The sequence below is a fragment of the Oreochromis niloticus genome, linkage group LG14, assembly GCF_001858045.2.
Source record: "Oreochromis niloticus isolate F11D_XX linkage group LG14, O_niloticus_UMD_NMBU, whole genome shotgun sequence".
Taxonomy (NCBI): Eukaryota; Metazoa; Chordata; class Actinopteri; order Cichliformes; family Cichlidae; genus Oreochromis; species Oreochromis niloticus.
Window position 1 is genome coordinate 16,235,907 of NC_031979.2, and position 19,049 is coordinate 16,254,955.

At 41.3% G+C, this 19,049-nt stretch overlaps 1 protein-coding gene across 5 annotated transcripts in view; it reads right to left on the reverse strand.

Annotated features, from left to right (window-relative positions):
- Positions 1-11,325, reverse strand: part of b3gat1a (beta-1,3-glucuronyltransferase 1 (glucuronosyltransferase P) a) — an 89,023-nt gene extending 77,698 nt beyond the window's left edge. For 3 of the 5 annotated variants that reach the window (XM_003441594.5, XM_005474612.4, XM_005474610.4), the window contains exon 1: positions 10,730-11,322. The gene's annotated coding sequence lies outside the window, so the exon portion shown is untranslated. Of the gene's footprint in view, positions 1-10,729 lie in introns of all 5 variants that reach the window. The other 2 variants (XM_005474611.4, XM_005474613.4) reach the window with 2 other exon arrangements.
- Between the last annotated feature and the right edge of the window lie 7,724 nt (positions 11,326-19,049).

Below are 19,049 nucleotides of genomic sequence, written 5' to 3' on the forward strand. Positions count from 1 at the left end.
CACCTCGGCTGAATCGATTCAGGCTCTGTTTATCTCATTAGCTTGTAGCGCGTAATCAATCACACAAGGGCATTTGTTTCGGGCCTCCAACCCACTGCATATTATAACACGACTCCTTCCCTGAGTGTGAACATTGTTCTGTCTACAGTTGCGCCTAGCAATAATGCTAAACTGAGCAGCTTGTAGCCACGCACAGCCTACTGGCATTCATTCAAATTACAGAATTTGTGTCTATGGAAGTAAAAAACAAAGGATATGCAAACACACAGACTCACTTTAACTGATAAGGTGCTCGCTGCGGGTGCATTTGTATTGCTGCAATGATGAGCTTTCATGTTGTCTAGTGTTGTTTTCATTCAATAACCAAGACACTGAGCTAAAATTAAATTTGCTATGCTTAATGAGAGCACATTATACCACAGTTTACTGCTAATTTAAACTAAAAGAACATATGAATAGTAGAAACAGGCATTCCCTTATAGATTTGTATACATAAATCATATCAGGAGAACAGATGCGAGATTACTGGACACCACATAGCTGAGGCGGGTCCCAGCTGGGCTCCACCTGAGGCCAGGCATCACACATGTTCACACAGCCACTTTGATCAGCGCGCAGCATTTTGGACACACCGCACGTTCACACGGGTGCGTCACCAGGCAGCACAAACAATTATTACGCCGTCAGAGATACCTAGATGGCATTTAATGCAACTACCACTTTATCTACACAGTAACAATTTGCAACAAGCTTGTCTAGCAACATACTTTTGCTCCATTCCCCCTGTACTTTTGCAAAGATGAGGTAGACATGAATAAGATATTTCTTCGAGTCTCTCACGGGAACAAAAAGCACTACAATGCTGATTCATTCTCATTGAGATCCTCTCAAACTGCGCTAGAATCTGAAGGGGAAACAGTATAATAGGTCCCTCAGTGCACCGCTCTATTGATCTGTTAAGAACACAACTGGAGAAGTCATTCAGAAATCACCTGCCTTACAGGGAGATGGCTAAATGTGAAGTAGATGACAGTGTGTTCCACCCTGCAATGCATTACTCTCAGGTCAGGTCAGTGACAAAGATGCATTAGGATGTGTTTATTTTTCAATAGACCCCCATTTTCTACTGAAAATTGTAACAATCCATATATGACATTAATTCCAGCTAGCCTTTGACTCCCCTTTTTTTCACATTGTCTGTGATTATAATGTCTCAAAGCCCAGTTGCTTTTAGTGATCATCCAGAAGCAGCATGAAAATGTGTTATAAGTGGTTCCCATAGTTATATTACAGATTGTGCCTTTTAAACACTGGCGTTACAGTAAAATGAACATCAAGGCCATGCTATGAAGTGCCATGAATGCCCATGCTGAAATAAAGTGCAAATTGTGCACCATGACTGCACAAGTCATTGCTCAGTTTCTGCTCTAGTAATTTCTGGATATGTTTTAAGTGATAATGGTAATATTCATGGGCATCATATCTGCAGTCAGATGGTACGGACAAGCTCCGTAGCTGTAGCCTAAGGGGCATCACGCAGCAGCCCGCAGGACTGCAAATAAAAACTACAACTTAGTTAGCATTAAGTACAGAGAAATTAGACCGGGCATCTGTCGATGTTCTCCGTGTTCTGAAATATAGACTTTGAAAGCCTGCTGTCGTTAAAGTCCACGCGTTTCATAATGTGCCAGTCTACTTTGCCAGAGAGACTTAACACTTATGAAATGATTATGGAAATGATTACAAGCATGAACAGTTTAAGCTCTTTATTTTGTATCTGTATTTCACAGTTTGTTCACGGTAATTAACTCTTATAGCTGAGAAGCTTAGCAAATTAACGCCGGTCAGACTTGCTGCTCCCTGCTCTTATTAAGCTCAAAAATTAAAGCCCAGAGCAGAGAAGGTGATAAACGAAAAGACGCTCCAACGGGTCACCTCGTCCTTTTCAAATTTTGACTTTAACTCGATTGTAACAATTAGTCGCGCAAAAAGCACGTCACCTCAAAGTGGGCCTCTCATCCTCAGACGCCAAAAGCAACAACAGAGACGATATTTCATACGCAAAGTAAACTTATTAAAGTGTTTCAGACCCACATTTTAATAGTATATCAGCAGCAGCGGGGACACTTTGCATTGATTGCCAGTGGGATGTAATTGGCACCCACTGCACATGAAATGCCACGCAGTCACGTCAACAAGAACAATAACAACAGGCTAGTTGAGGCCTGTCATGTCTCACTCCTCGTTATGCATAAGGAAGTGTCTTTTTTGGAACATGAAATCCTTCTTCCTCTCACTCATGTCACCGGGACGTCTTAAAGTGGGCATATTTTCAATTAGTTCCTCTAAAGGTCCATCATAACAAACCTAATTTAACAGTGAAATCAAAAAGGATAAATTTTATCACTTTTGGTCCATCTTGCTTGATATTGCTGGTCTTCATATGTAAATTTCTCACACAAGGAAGAAACATTCATTAATATTTAATCTAGAGCAATTCCCTGTTGTAAAGGAGTGTTTATCCATCTCACTAAGTCAAAACAGTCACAACTGCTGCATACATTACCTCGAGTAACTCTGAATAGGAAAACCAGACAGGCCTCACTGTGCCAATCCTATTTCATACTGTGTGACGAGGATGATTGCGCCATGGCAGAAAATGAGTTCAGCACATCCAGCACTGGTGGATAAAATGAAAAAAATAATAATAATAATACAAAAAACGTCAGAATGTCATGGTTTTAAATAGTGTTTTCATGGGATAGATTAGTAAATCAGATCGGTCTCAGATCTAGAAAATCATTTAGAAAATCATTTAGAAAATCGATGCACTAATAGCCTGGCATTCCTTCTTATTTCACACTAAGCTGGTTTTTGCAAAGGTCCACAAGTGGAGCTTACACTGTGAACTGTGCCGGAGAGACAGAATCTCGTGCACGCCCTCAAAGGGTCAGTCAGTTTATTATGAACCGCAGTAGTGAAGCTGGCATTGTTCTCACCTTGTAAGTCTGTCTGTGTGTGTGTCATTGCAAAATGTGGTCCCGGAGACCAGCTCCACGTACTGTGGCAGGAACTGTAGCTCTGCTTTGGCAGGTGTTAACGTGGACGCCTTCTGTGAACAGAATCTGCAGGGGTGTAGTTTAAGGAAAAATGGTTGCTTTTTAGATCCCTGTCCAAAACCACAGTATTTGCCAATCACAATAGCATGTGATTTATTTTATTTTATTTTTTACTTACTGAGTGTTAAGTGTTTATATTTACAAGCCCAATTCCAAAAACGTTGGTATGCCAGTTGAAATGTAAGTGAAAATAGACTGAGATTTGCAAATCTCATAAAGCCTATATTTCACTTACAATGAAACACAGAAAACATATTAAATGTTTAAGCTGAGAGAATGTATTTTGTTAAGAAAACAATAAGGCCATTTTGGAGTTTGATGGCAGCGGTCCGTCTCAAAAAAGTTGGGACAGGGGGCAAAAAATGTCTGGAAAAATAGGTGGTGTAACTAATTAGCTTAACTGGCAACACGTCAAGTCAGTTAAATTTACTTTTATTTACATACAGTACCAAATCGCAACAATAGTCACTCGAAGGTGCTTTATATTGTAAGGTAAAGACCCCACAGTGATGGAAAGGAAGCCCCAGCAATCAGATGACCAACTATGGGCAAGTACCTGGCAACAGTGGGAAGGAAAAACACCCTTTTAACAGGAAGAAACCTTGAGTAGAACCAGGCTCAGAGACAGGCAGCCATCTGCTGCGACTGGTCTCAGGTGAGTCAATAACATGATAGAGAAACACAGTCTCATTCTGTCAAACATCCGTTTGTTCATAACATCATGAATGAAGCTCAGCACAAATGAGATGCAGCCTGCTGATGAATTCTCACGCCTGGCACCATCGTTAATACTAACAATGATTTCTCAAAACACATCAAGGACCTGCTCAGCAAAGAGCTTTTTTTTTTTTTTCTGTTGAGTGCATCTCAATATTTACACAATGCACCATGAAAGAGGAAACGTGCAAGATGCGGCTGTGTGCAGCTAGTCTTGGCTCCTGTATAGCTGGTAACAAAGGTGAAACATCAGAAGTTATTCTGGATACCTTTAAAGATCACAGATCTGGCCACAGATGGGAACACAGACTGAGTATAGAATCCACCTACAACAAAAACAAGAACAACCAAAGTTGCTGACTTGGTGAAAACAAACTTTTTTCGCATTACAGAGTAAAGATCAGTGGAAAACTCAGAGAATCAGAGAAAAACCTCCATCAAAATGTCAGTTTACGTGCAAGGCGTGTTTAACAATGTAACATGTAAGAGGTCAAAATACATCCTAATCAGCTTAGAAAGATGCCTTTTCTTTTTAAGTGTAAGCCCGCTTTGAGGTGAACAGTTAATCAGGGTTAAGCAGAAAGCAAATTAATCTATGCCATGTCTCAGCTGTCAGCTTTACTCCTATTATTACCCATCCATTATGTCAATTAGTAGTCAATTAGGAGTTTTATGCTGAATAGACGTCTTTCTATAAATACCAATATTGATTATATGAAGCACATTCTTTATTCATACTGCTCCTGAGAAATAGCACAATCTCTTTTTCATGGGTAGGCCACTTTTTTTTCATTGTATTGCACTTGTTGGCTGCAGCTGTCTGAGGTTCATAAATGTGTCCATGTGTTCGCTGCAATAATCTCTCAGCATGTTCAAAAGGTGATCCTTTCCCCCTGGAGAGGTGGACGGATGCTTATTGTAGTTAAAGCTGAGGGATTTACGTCAAAGCCTCTAGAATTTTCTCGAGAGGGTAATTGAGAGAGCTCGTTTGTGCCTGGGAATATGTTATTGTGCTGTGTGCTCGCCATCACTGTTGCTTAATTTGTAAGTATAAACAGCTGCAACCGCAAGTAGGAGCTGGATTTTTATCAGGCGGATAAAGAAAAAAAAGAAACAAACACACAAAAAAAGCCAAAGAAGACTCAGTCAGCCATTTATATTTGGTATTGTTAGCTGTGAACAGACTCCTTACTAAAAAAAACAAACATCAGGAATGATCTCCAAGTTGGCACACGCATAAAATATTCAAAACTACATGTTGTGTGTGTGTGTGTGATGCCTTCGTAGACCGTTGGAAATACTCCATTCTAACCAGCACCAACAGACCTCGCCCACAGTGATCGCCAGCACTGTCAGGTCACATTATCATTGTGTGGACATGTTCGTGATAAGGGAAAACCCCTGTCACCATGTGAAATGATCATCTCAGCCCCCGCCCCCGATCTCAGATACCTACTGTTAAGGCAGGGAACTATACTATAGCCTCACAGCTGGCTTCATGCAAAAGCTCCCATCTCTGGGCTGAACGCTCCCCGCGATACTCGAGCTGTGCCATCTCCACCATGCTGATTATAGGTTAAGCTCATTTTGCCATGAAGGACACAAAGAGGCTCTCCCTCCTCGCTTATGCACCCAATAAAAGTATATTAAGATGGGTTGAGACAGAGAAGAAAAGGGATAAAAAAAACAGTGTTTTCCACCCTATTCTTGGTCACTAACAGAATAGGATTCGACAATAGGGGAGGGAAAGCTTTATTGTTTGTGCTTGCAGATATTGTAGACTGTGTGTGGCTTTGTGTGCCTGTGCAGAGAGTATGCGACTGCACATATGATACGCCTCCGGTAGCATCTCTGCTCCTAATCTACAGCATGCCCGATGAATGTGAACACAACTGATACCACACTGCCAGCTGTCTCTAATACCTTCTCTCCCTTCTCTCTTTTTTTTTCTAAAACAGCAGAACTGCCCCCAGGGACTATGGTTAGCCACAAATGCACATAATGAGATTATACAGGAACAAAATAATTAAGAAAAAGGGTAAACTTATTTGAATCGTGCAGCATTACTGATTAAACCGGTAAACAGCATTACAAGCCAAAGCAGCAAATCCCGGTTGCTCATTTGATTAATGCTCAGACCAACTTGTTCAGCGTATGCGAAATAAACACGTTAGCTGAAGCTGGTAAAATGTCACATTTCTTTCTTTCTTCTTTTTTTGTTGTTGAAAATTTCAATTCATTTCCCTGCAGCAATAAGGCAAGAAGAGAAACATACTTGTGTAGTTTATTGAACTGACACATTGATTTTCTTTTGTTGGTTTAAAATGAAAAAAAAAGAAGAAAAAAAACCCCAGATTTATTTTCATATGACATTGATTTAGTGAACAAGGCATCTAGTGGCTGGATGCATTTATAGCGCAAGAACATGGCAGCAGCAACAAAAAGAACAACCAAAGCTGAGGGTCTCCTCCCGTGGCCTGAGGAATAGTGATCTATTTGACAGGATGCAATGGTTTCCACCCAACACATTATGATATCCAATATATTTTTCCCATTTTTTTGTTCATAGCTACAATTTAAAAGTAAGAAAAAGCACCAGCTATGAAGCAATAACCTTTCAGGACATTTAAAATGCTAAAACACTGCTCACAAAAACAAAAAACAAGAAGAACATAATCTAGACCCCCTTCAGGCACTCTTTCCCTTTGACTTTAATGCACTTGATTATGAGCGTCATCGCTTCGCTACTTTCAAGATAGCATCCCAACCTCTTCTTATAATCTTCGCTTTTCAAACCCAATTTTCCCATTGAAGTGAGTGTTGGTATCCTACACAGTGATTATATTTGGCATCCTCCCTGAAATAGCTGTAACAAGTCAGGATGAATTCAGCAGCTACAGCCATTTGGAGGAGTGGAGCATCTAATTATTTGGTGTTGCTGGTCACTCCAAGCTACTCTGGTGTACCGCGGGCAAACAACTGCTGTCCCTGGAGGGAGAAAAGCTGCTGGAGAGAAGGCAGAGAGCCTCTGCCAACGTGAGTCTGTAGAGCACAGTTTATTCTAATTCCTCTGCAGGACATTAATGAGCCAGGATAGTGGCTGTCTTAATGGGCAGCCAGACAGATTTTAAGTGCCCCGTGGAGTGTAATCCGCTGAGGTACAACAACACTGCTGCAAGGCCCAACAGATTGTTTTTAGTTGTCATTTTGCTTTTACTTCGCTTCTACGCTTGTTCATTACAAAGGGCATGTTTTTTAGCCCGCCCTCCCCAACTACTGCCTTGGGCCATATTCAGACCGTGCCATCATTTGTTTTCATACAATTAAAAGTTCAGCTTTTGACACTGTTGCCCAGACTGACCTTTTATATATAGTGCTAAGAAACAAATATTTATATAACAAGGAACCTCGAATCAAGTCTAAATCTCATCTCTCTTGCATTCATCCTTGCCCAGCATTCGTACCCTGAACACTTAGAGACAGAGGTGGAAGATAAAGATAGATTCTTTTTTAAATCAACACACTCTCTGTTCCTGGTGCAAAATAATGTTTTAATAAAGTGGGTAATTGGTGTTGATGCAGGGGAGCAGAAAACAAATGAAAGGAATTAACAGGCGTTTTTCATAAAAATAGGCAGAAAGTCAGTTTCTTCTCCACCATTCATAAGTAATAACCATCACTTACTGGTGTAATAGTAGTACTTTGAGGCAGTTTCATTTTTCAATGTAAATCTGAAATACAGGCACACCTTTTGGTGTTGTACTTGCTCACGACAGTGTGTGATATTTGCAAGCAGAGGTGACGAAGCCTTCTGGCAAAAAGTCTGATTTTTTTTCATGTATTTTATTTTCATGATCATTGAGATTTATGGGGGACAGTGTACTACTCTGTACAAACACATACTGGCTGCTTCAGTCTTTGTTAAGCCATATACACCGTCCTTTGTTTGTGATAAAGACAATGCACTGTCACGTACTGCTTTACCCCTCCGTTGCCCAAGGCTGGGCAGCTCCATGACTGAATCTTCAGAGGAGCTTGGTTACCTTCAAAGAGAAACCTACAACACACTCTGAACAGACATCAAACATAAATGAAAGTTGCCCAGCTCCGAAACCTTTATCTGTAAGCTCTCAGTGTAGGTAGACTTGCTTGGCATCCACCCACGTGGTGCTCTCTGTTTCTGAACCTCCGCGGCTTCGTCTCAATAGCTCTCAAAACATTTGTTCAAAGTCTAATCCCTCCGTCTTGTCAGGCTTCATACATATTATTACGCCGCGCAATGAGGTGTGAAATGCTGCTGAGCTGCCGCTGATGAACATGTGTACTCCACATGGACGTTCAGCACCTGCACCTCTTTAAGATTGTGGATAGCAGTGGCGCTATAGTGTATTATATGTTAATTATAGTGACTTTTATTCTGAAGTCCTCACTTTTTAAAAAAAATCTGGTGCCACTTTACACTAAAGCAGTGCCACTAAGAATGTGATAACATGCCGCTGTAATAATTTGCTAATGTGTGCATGGAAATGTTTGTACGCACCATTTACGCACAGATTTGTGCGTACGCACTGTTAGTAAATGAGGGCCATTGAGTGGAGACGGCTAACTGTGGCAATATGGATTTCAAAGCCTTTGTTTCTGAGCTCCTGACATTTATTTCTGAACATTTCAAGGTTTATTATCCAGTGAAAAGGTTTACTAATAAAGAAATCTGAGTGCTTACATTACTAATTAGCACTCTACATAGAAGGTTTTCCAACCTTCTGGAAGACGGTGAGAAAAAGAGGCTTTCAGGCAGGGTAACTGCTCTATTGCTGCTATAAAGGATATTCACGTAAAATATTACAATTTTGGCTCGATAATGTTAAAGAGCAAAAATAATTTTTATTTATATGTAATTGTGGTAAAAGATTTTACAAAAAAAATAGGAAATAAATCCAGAGGAGTAGTTTGCAATACCTATCTGACTCTGTTCTGCTCTGTCCTGTAAACCGTGAGCTATGGTGGCAGGTGGAAGGTGGCTGTGCTTGTGTTTATTTCTGGCCTCTGAGCGCTTTGTGTATTGTGTGGCCAAAGAGGGGGCAACCTTGAACACAGACCAAAATGACAAGCCGTCCACTTCCATAAATGAGATGTGGATGCTATTTGCTGACATTGCCAGACTGAGCTGAGACTTCATATATACACAGTCAGGGAGATGTGCGCTACATGAGCGTCCCGACACCCGTGTGAGAAACAGCTGGGAGCAAATATGCACAGATTCACTGCATGTGAGCATTAGCCCACCGTACTGTACAACATGGAAAAAGAGGCACCGGGTGTTGCTGCAGTCATGTATGCAGACAGTGACACAGATTAAGTGGAGAAACACAGCTAGACACTTGCCTATATCTGCATGTTGTAACTGTATGTCTAAGCATGGCTAATAGAAACACTGCCCTTTGAGCGACTGCAGCTTTGGGTTCATTTCTCATTTAATGTTGCAAATACACATAAATACACCACTTAAGCTGGATGAAAGACTATGAAAATTACTCCACCAAATCAGACAGGGAGTAAAGTGTAACATCTTATTTTGGACCGTTTATTTCTTTGAAACTGTCACTTTTTTGTTTTTTGTTTTAAATATGAGCCTGAGAGAAAGCATATTTGCCCAATATGAATGATGTCATGATGGGTGTCAGCATGCCGTGAATGTACCAGTCAGAACTTTCAGGGACAGACAACTTGATGTGTCTTGACACATGACTAAAGACTACAGCCCAGACCTCCAGCCCTGTAACCACATGGTGCAAGATTTTCCACCTCTGTTAGCTAACCTGCAGCAAACACATATAATTAAGCACTGAACCCTGCAATATTGATATTACCAATGCACACTCCAAATTTGCACTCTCTTTCCCTCTTCCCCATGATGGAGCACTATTTTCTGCTCCTTTCAAGTTATGCACACACACAAACATCTAATGATCACAATCATCACCCAAACCCACATTATATAATAACAGCATACATACAGTACAGTTATTCTCTCAATGGCGAGTGGAAGGCATGCACATGTTTCTTGAGCACCTGTGCTGGCCGAGAGAGCAAGTGTTACATCTTTTCTCAGAGAGCTGGGAGTTTCCTGGCTGGGTGTCACAAAAAAGAACATACAGCCCAGTTAACTCAAGCTTCCCTTTTCTCAAGCCAATGCCCTTTTCTTTGTTCAGTGGTGTGGACAAGTTGTTATTTTCTGTCTAGAAGAGAGCGTATAGCTCCCCAGGGTAACAAGTGAAAGTGCTCAGACTTTGCTTTTTTGAAAACAGCATCTTGTTCCATTACCAACTCTTCTTGTATACTCTTCATGGGGGATGTATATTTTTCACTAGACCTTTTAAAGTTTACACTAAGATATGAAATTCTTATATATATATATATATATATATATATATATATATACAGTAAATTTATGTTTCCATTTGCCAGCTGACTCTAAATTCCAGTCAGACCGTGTGTGGCGGCACTTCTGGTTGAGAGAAAATCTCTCCTTGCCCTTCTGCTCTCTCAGCACTCAAATGCTCATCATGAGGATTATCAGCAATTCTTTTCATCAGGGCGACCGAGACTCTTCTCCTGAGAGCGAAAGCCTGCTCACACTGCCTCTCTGCGGCATGCAACACGAATAGATTCTCCCTCTCACTTCCAGCGTGCCGCTGTTCACGGCGACCCAGGGACAAAGATGGCAATCTCCCTACTGCTGTTCCAGACCTGATCGGCATGGAAATGGGTTTATCTCTGTCAAGCTTCTATGTGCATGCTTTCAAGTGCCTCTCAGATGTATATCTGACCATGACAGCCGATCGGGCGCACAGAAAACAGAAAGATAATCTTATTTTTTATTTTTTTTTTACCTCGTTGAAAGACTTCAGTGTAACCCTGCTATTCCAGTGCATACGGCATAGGGACTCCCAATCAATCTAGAAATCCTGTTTATTGTCCCTCTTTCGCTCTTCCTTGTCCCTTGTCAGAAGAGAAGCAGCATTCAAAAAGCATCCCTTTCTTTTATTCTGCAGTGCCAGCTGAAACTCGCCGTCATGCCTTGGATGATGGAGATAAAAAAAAAAGAAAGAAAGGAAAAAAAAGATGGGAATATAAAGCAAAGAGACGACTCAAGCTCCCAGGATTTATTTTCCTCCCCCTTTCCCCCCTTCTCCTCTTCTTGCATTCACACCAAAACGGGGAGCACAGGGGGGAGACGTCAGAGTGACAGCGATGTATTTCTTTTTGCTCTGTGGCTCTTCACCTCTTCTTTCTCCTGCTCTCCCTCCCGCCCTCGTCCTCACTACCTCGCTTTTTATCCCTCTGCGTTCCTCTCTGTCCACGGCTCGTCGCTTCACACAGGAGCGGGCTGCTCTGTCGTGATGGGTGAGGAGACTCTGCCCGTTCAGAGACATCTGTGAATGTGCTTATGTTGGGAGACTAAAGTAGCCTCTTAGCTGAGGCTGAGACCACCCTCCCCCCTCCTCCCTTCCAGAGACGGGCTTTCTAATGGCATGTACCATTAAAGCTCGGAGCAGGGTGGGCTGCAGCAATGAAAGGAGCGCGAGAGGGGGGTGAGGACAGAAGGAAACGAGGAGCTGCTCAGAAGCAGGAGGGAGAGGGCAATAGTGAAACACGAGGAAAAGAGATGCTGACTAAAATCAAGAGTGGGAAAAAGTACACTGATGAGTCTTGTTTGCCACTTTACTTACCCTGAGTAAGAGGCGAACCGCACAACCTCCACTCCTCAGTGCCACTCATCTTTACAGATCCCTTATCTCTGACAAGACAACAGCTTGGTCACGAGGAGCATCGGTGTATGCAAGAGCATATGTTGGTTTTGGCGATGGTGAATTCACTCACAGACAAAGGATTGCCTCACGCACGACTGGCTGCACGGCAGCACGCATGCAGAAACTTATTGCGGGAAACTGGGTTAAATGAAGAAAATTTTGTACTTGCACTCAAAAGAGCCATTTGGTTCCGAATTATTAGAAAGTCCACAGTGTGCTTCTCTTCACGCTGCCATAGCCTCGGTGACTGGCAACAAACCCCAGTGCCAATTTCACCACCAAAATTTCCATTCGCCTTAAATGTGCACCATCTAATTTCAGGCGTCACTGAATAAAGAGCCTGTCTGTGATGGAGGTGGGACAGCGTCTGGTGCGAGGATCAGAAACACCACTTGAGTCAGCTCACCTCCTCTGAGCTGGGACCAGAGCTGGCTCTGCTAAGGGATGCTGGAACAGGCAAAGGTGGCCTTGTTCAAGTGGATGTCATACGTGGAAAAATGAGCAGAGAGAGAAAGAAAGACATCATTTTCTCTGATTGTAACACATGCATACAAAGACATCTCTACGCATGTGCTTTTAATTCCTTTTGCTATATTAAAACTCACAGACTACTTTGCATCTCTCAAGGCAGCAGCCAAGATGGAATTCAAATCGCTGAATTACTGCTATGCAAGCAGCCACTAACACGATGTTGTGCTCATCTGTAAGCCTGAATAACCCAAAGAAAAAAACCCGCAGAAGATCTTGCGACTCTATGCCACATTTCGCTGCAAAGTGCCATGCAGTATTTTGAGTTTTAGCCTGTCGGTCGGCTCCAACTCTCATGACTTGAGCTGCCCAAAGCAAAAATAAAACAAAACACGAGAGTGTTACACAGGCGTCGGGCAGAGCAATTTATTGGCAAGGATGAGCGCTCCAGTACTGCAAAGAAAAATTAAAAGGAGGTTGTTCGAGGGCCCACAGAGTGCTTAGAATCACATATGATCAAATCAGAATCAGGGGTATTGCCTGTAAGATGAGTTCAGTCCAAAGTGGAAGTGAGCTGCTATTATTGTTATTATGAAAGCTCAGGCACTTCTTCTTCTTCGAGGGATTCTCTGAAGACTTGAATCTTTATACTCTTTTCAAAGTGGATAAAAAGGCATTTGTCCTATGGGTGTGTTGTCCTTCAGTGAAACTGTTTATCTGGACTTTTTTTTTTTTTTTAAAGATGTGCCGGAACAAAAGAGCACAGCTGACCTCCAAACAGCTTCTGATCTTATATCAGCTGAAGGTCGACTTACAGAAATAGTTCAACAGTGTGGGAAATGCCTGAGTTTCCCTTCATCCTGTGAGTTACATTAGAGACTTTCTACTACTTTCATGCCTTCCTTGTAAGAGTGCAGTCAGCAGTAAGTTACCACAAGACAGAAAAGTAAATAAAAGCAACCAGCTTCGTTTTCTCCAACAGCAACAATAATAAGCTTCTTATAGTTTTATGAACACTTTTAATATTTATATACGCGTTTTTGTCCTTCCTTAGTGTTGCACAACAAGAGGGTTTGGGAACTAAGTTTCGGTTTTACTTTGCAGTCCAGGTGCACTGGAATGTCTGAAGGCATCATTGTGAATGTGAGCCTGAGTGTGTTTGATACATGAACCCTCTGAAACCTGCTTTTCCACAGGGCTATATATAAACCCGACCACTCAGTTTGCAAGCAGAACATGACTGTGCAGACAGTGCCCGCGCTGACATAACTCGTAGTCACAAAGTCAAGGCCGCGTGTGTCGACTGAACTCATCAAAAATCAATAATAAGGTTTGATCTTGTGATTTATTTGCTGCGCTGTCTTTTTTTTTCCTCCAACACGTGCCATTTCCGCAAGTCAAACATGAACTGGCGTGGGCTCGTGTGTCTACATTTGTGTGTTCAAAGTATGTCATGTATGCTTTAAATCTTTGAGAGCCCTGCCATGGCTGTGGGTGGCGCCTCTTTCCTTGTTGGCGATTTATGATTTTTTTTTTTCCCACAAGCCATCTGGTGTGTCTTTTCAAGCCTAATAAGAGGACAGAGAGGGACTGGAGTTCAGCAGATGATAGAGATGGGAGTTGAGTAGGCTAGCGTGCACGCACACACACACTCACGTACGCACACGCAAACACACACAAGCGCATAAGCACGAGGGCAACAGATGGAAGAGGCCCCGATATGTTGCCAGTGCTGGAGCCAGGCCCGGTGGGCAGGCCCCATTGGCCTCATTGGGGGTCCATTGATATCTAATGTTCTGACAGACTTTGAAGTGCATGTTTGAATCCGGACAATGTCATTCTACTTTGCTTGGCAAAATGAAACCAGTCTGGGAGTTGTTGCACAAATGCCCTTCTTTGGTGGATGGTAAGTCTTCTTTTATTCCAAACTACAAAACACCACATTTGTTATAAAAGTATTCATTAGCCTGTCTCACTGAAATAAAGCATACGTCTTTTTAAAAGGTGTTGTAGTGCAGCCAAAAAGACCTACTATCACCTCCTATTCCATCTACACAAAAATGTATAAAGATTGAGCAGTAATTTTTTTTTAAGGGAGGCACTCCTTTTTGCTCTGCTGCTACATTAATCTAAATAGTGTCTTACTCAGCATCCTTTGAAAAGCCTTTTCTATTTGCGTGGGCAAAAACAGCCACTTGTCAGAGATGATACATGTTAACACTACAACAACAGCCCACATATATTGTGCAAAATGTGGCAGCGAATGCTAGAAACAATCTTCTATTTATGCTGCTTACGTACAAGTGCAAAGCAAAGTAAATCCTGCAAAACCTCCCAATATATGGATTAAATGTCTCTGAAGTGCCTCATGTTTCAGTACAAGAAAGGTAACTGCTCCCTGCAGTGTCCAAACAATTGCAGTGCCATCTCTCTAAGAGTTTCTTTTTAGGAAACATTTAGTTGTCGACTGCTTTTGGAATTCAGTCCACGGTGAACAACACTTTCACGCAATTGTGGTTTTTTTATGGCTTGCAGGGTGGCCTAGAGGCACACACGTACAGGGAAGAGAGACGGCAGAGTGAGAATGGAAAAGGGTAGTGTCAGGGCTGTGTCAGACACAATTATGCTATTTTCTCTGAGCTGCATACAAGAGAGGGTACAGATATGCATGTTTATGACCAATAAAACAGGGAGTACAGACAGACTGTGGCAGCCTGTCATTGTTTTGTAAAATGTCTGAGTCACAGGTGTCTCAGATATCTCTATAGTAAACTGTCTCTGGTGTGGATGAATGGCACTTGCACGTATCTGATGATTATAAAAAACATTAAGCTGATCCACGGGCAGGTGGCCGGCCTCATAACAGCCTCTTTTATAGCTTCCCTGTGTCTACGGCCTTGAGCTGTATCGTTACTTGAAGGGGAAGGGGGTTGCTAGGTGACCCCCACCGGTAGTCCCGGAGACTGATATATCGCGAAGGTGTGCTGGCCCCATTTTCCGATAACAAATGAGTGGCCTTCCTGGAACCAAAATTAGAGAGCAGCTGTGGAAATGAAAGTAAACCTCGCGACTAAATTATTTTTGTAGTCGATAAAAAAATATATTGCTCCCCCGATGGCTAAACTGTGAACAGCTTTATCAGTGGCAGCAAATAAAAGCGGAAAATTAAAAGTTACATTTGGTCCTGGGAATGACTACACTGGATCCCCTCCGCGGTGTATGTACAGATGGGCGGCGTCCATTTGTGGTCATCCTGTTTACCTCATCATTATGTATGAAATGATGTCAGGTGGATGTGCACTCTTTGGCTGTCTCTGGCAGCATTAGCTCAGGCTGCATACATGGACATTTGTGGGTGAATCACAAACTCCCAAAATGTTGTATGTCACTTAAATATTAACACAACAATTATGTTTTACATTAGCAGTTCATGTGCTCACATGAATATGAGTTTCTCCACAAACGCAGATAGGGAGACTGATGTAGAAAACAACTTCAGAATCACTCTTTATTTCTTGCATTCATGGGAAAAATGTCATTTACAGTGCTTTCAAAAGCTCAGGGGGAGAGTGGCGGGACGCCAAGTCTGCCCGATGTACAGCTGTCGCTGGCAACAGCAGGAGGGCTAAGAAGGCACCGTAGTAACATTGAATAAGGTCATCAGTTGGACGGGGTCTTCGGCATACACACGACTCAGAGCCATCAACAAACAGATGTCTGACGCGTTTGATTCAAGGGCAAATCCTTAGACAGCTACAAATCACAGACTGCCACCACTGCTGAGCTGCTGACACTCAGTGGGCTGGATAAAAAATGCTGCATGTCTTCTTTCTCCCACATTGAACCACTTAACCCCTCACTGTACTTAGACCAGTCTGGATATCATAGTTTAGCCACAATAAACAACCTTCTTCTGGCCTTTACAATTAACATTATTCATCCAACAAGCTGTTCACGCTGAGTGCTTTTGTTTTGTAAGCTCTACAAATGCAGACAGACTTTGACTGACCTGTACGTTCTACTTTTTTTGTGGTATTAATTACAGTAAATAAAACATACAGTTGAGAATAGGTTGATTTTGGTTTAATATGCACTTTAATTTATCAGACCAAGAATTATTTTCAGTTTGAGGGATACAATAAGTTTCTGAACAATTCAAATCCTTCTCTTGAACAAATTTGCAGTTCTGGGTTTGATATTGCTGAAAACAGATATTAGCTCTTATTCGATTCAGTGGGGAAACAGAAAAGCCTGAAAATATCAGCACTTGATGGCTGATGACAAATTCCGCTTATTTTCTCCCACGTTTGTGAAAACCATATTTTTTTTACTTCACTGCAGTCACTTTTGAGATAAAGTGTCAAATTTACACGGGAATCAAAAGCTTACATGACTCACTGAGATAATTTTTAAAGGAAAAATATCATTTCACTTTACATACAGATGAGACAACAACAAAAAACTATTTTCAAAGTTAACACTAACGTTAAAAAGAGTTTCACAGAAAGAAAAGAAAAAAAGTCACAGCTTGTGTCTCTTCAAAAACCCAGATGCTTACTAGGCTAGGGGAAGACAAATCAATGCAACATAGTATCAATACAGGGACACTAGTTATGGATATTTTATTAAATAAATTGAAATATTTACATCAAGTCAGCTAAAACGTGATGAAAACCATTCCAAAATGGACACACTTAGCTTGATAAAGCTACCTGCTATTTCATAGCTAACGGTTCAGTCACACGAGAAAAACAGGATAACCTCCTTACATCTAAAAAAAACTGTGCCTGCGGCCATTGTACTGAATTTTTTCAAAATTTCTGTGACCAGTGGCAACTAAACCATACATTCTGATCACAAGGTGATTGCAGAGGCGACCTTTCTGCAAACAGTTGCAGTGTGACTTGGACTGACTGCAGTCACTGTGAAAGAAATTGCTGAAGGTTTGTTTTCTAATTTAAAAATGCAGACAGATTTCCAGCCTGTTGCATTTAGACTGAATGAGTCTTTGTTGAGAGGACTAGACTCAAGTGTCTGCCCGCTGAATGTATTCTGGTTATATTACTGTAGAACAGGAAGGTTGCTGGGTGAAAATGTAATAGATAAATGTGAATTTCTGTTAAATGGGAACTTTTGTCTGTCTAGACAGTAACAGATGTGTGATTTCGACAATTTATCACAGTTAATTGCTGTATTGTCAGAAACATATATCTATTTGCCAACTTTGCTACAGTCAGTCACAGACTGACAGCAGACTGACTTTTTCTTATGGCAGGTTTTAGTGGCAGTGTTGGTGTGAAAAAACAAACGTAATCTTTAAAGTTAAAGATGTGATTTGCAGTTGCAGAAAAATAAGTGAATCATTGCAATATATGTTATTCATTGAAAAATGTTACAAATCACAATAACATTGTATCACAAGTATAGTTGTATTGTGGGGTGATTCCCACCTCTAATACTTTATAGTGCATTTCCCATTTAAAGTACTTTTGATTGTAACGCCAAAGTAGCTGCAGACATAATAAAAAGCAAATAGTGATTAGATAGATCCAACGTTGTAATTTCAGTTTCTTTTTTCTTGTCAGATTGACTTGCGCATTACAGTTTCAAAGGAGGTTCTTAAAAAGTGCCAATTTAAAATCTGCAATAAGTTTTAAGATGTTAGATACAACTGTGTTTAATATAACAGCTCACAAGCGATTCAATGCAGACAACTGTGTGTTGCCAAAGGTATGCGACCTAGAAAAACAAATTGGATTTTATTCAAAAGAGCTGGTACATACCATACTGTTAAGTTTTCGTTTCCAGCCTTGGACAGACAAGAGTGACATTTGCAGATTATTTTGTTTTATGTCTAGAATCACAATAAACCATTAAAAACTGTGACAGAAACTCACTGACAACTTATTTAAGCCTTCTTTTTTCCCTAGCAGGATTTTTCTCACACTGGTCTAATATTATCCGTGATAAAAGCAGACAATATGACTCATTCACCATGTGTCTGTAACCTCATGCCCTTCTCAAAGCAGGCTCTAAGTCAAAGTCGGTAATAAGGATTTACCATGAATGATTTCACTGTTGTTAAAATCAAGGTAGAACAGGATTTAGAACAACGATCGACCAGGTTCTCCTTGCTGGTGCTTTACCAAGCATTCGCAGTAGTGAGTCAACACTGATTCAAAAAGAAACTGTGGAGATTTTGTTTAAATGACGTGAATTTTTTTCAGGTGTTTTTTTCCACCAATACATTTGTTTTCTGCCTTAACTCCCATTACACATGAACCCCGTGCACTCCGTGTTTTTTTTACACCACTTCATGAATCAGGAGGGAAACACATATTCATCTCGTGACAGCTCCATACACTGCACTTCCTGGAATTATGCATCACTGCACAAATAGGTGTTTACTTGCAACTGTGCTCGCCCGCCTCTATTTGGACGCCGCCGTTGGCGTTCATTTCTCTATGAAAATACCACTTTGTGTTTTAGAGTTCAGGTGCTGAAAGATGCAATTTCGGGTGGTGATAAAGGACGCAATAAGGAGCAGTTTCATCAGTATGCATTGGCAAATGTTAGGGTCCAGCAAAGATATGATCATCTACGCCTGGCAAAAACTGAACTCGGCGACGTACCTGCTGCATATATCTGTTGATATATTCAGTGACCCTGGGCCTGCTATTAAAGTGTGAAAAAAAAAAAAACTAACACAGGTCATTCTGACTTGAGAAAGCAATATCTCTTTAGTGTCAATTTTTCACTGCATTACAGCCTCCCTCCCTAATAGATGGAATCCACGGCAGCCCTTTGCCACCAGAAAAGTCGTGCTTTGATTTTTTTTTCCATGCATAGGTTTTGAGAGCTCTGGGGATTTGCAGGTATGGAGAAATGATCCCAAAGAGAGAATCCTCTCTGTGCACTCAAATAAATAATT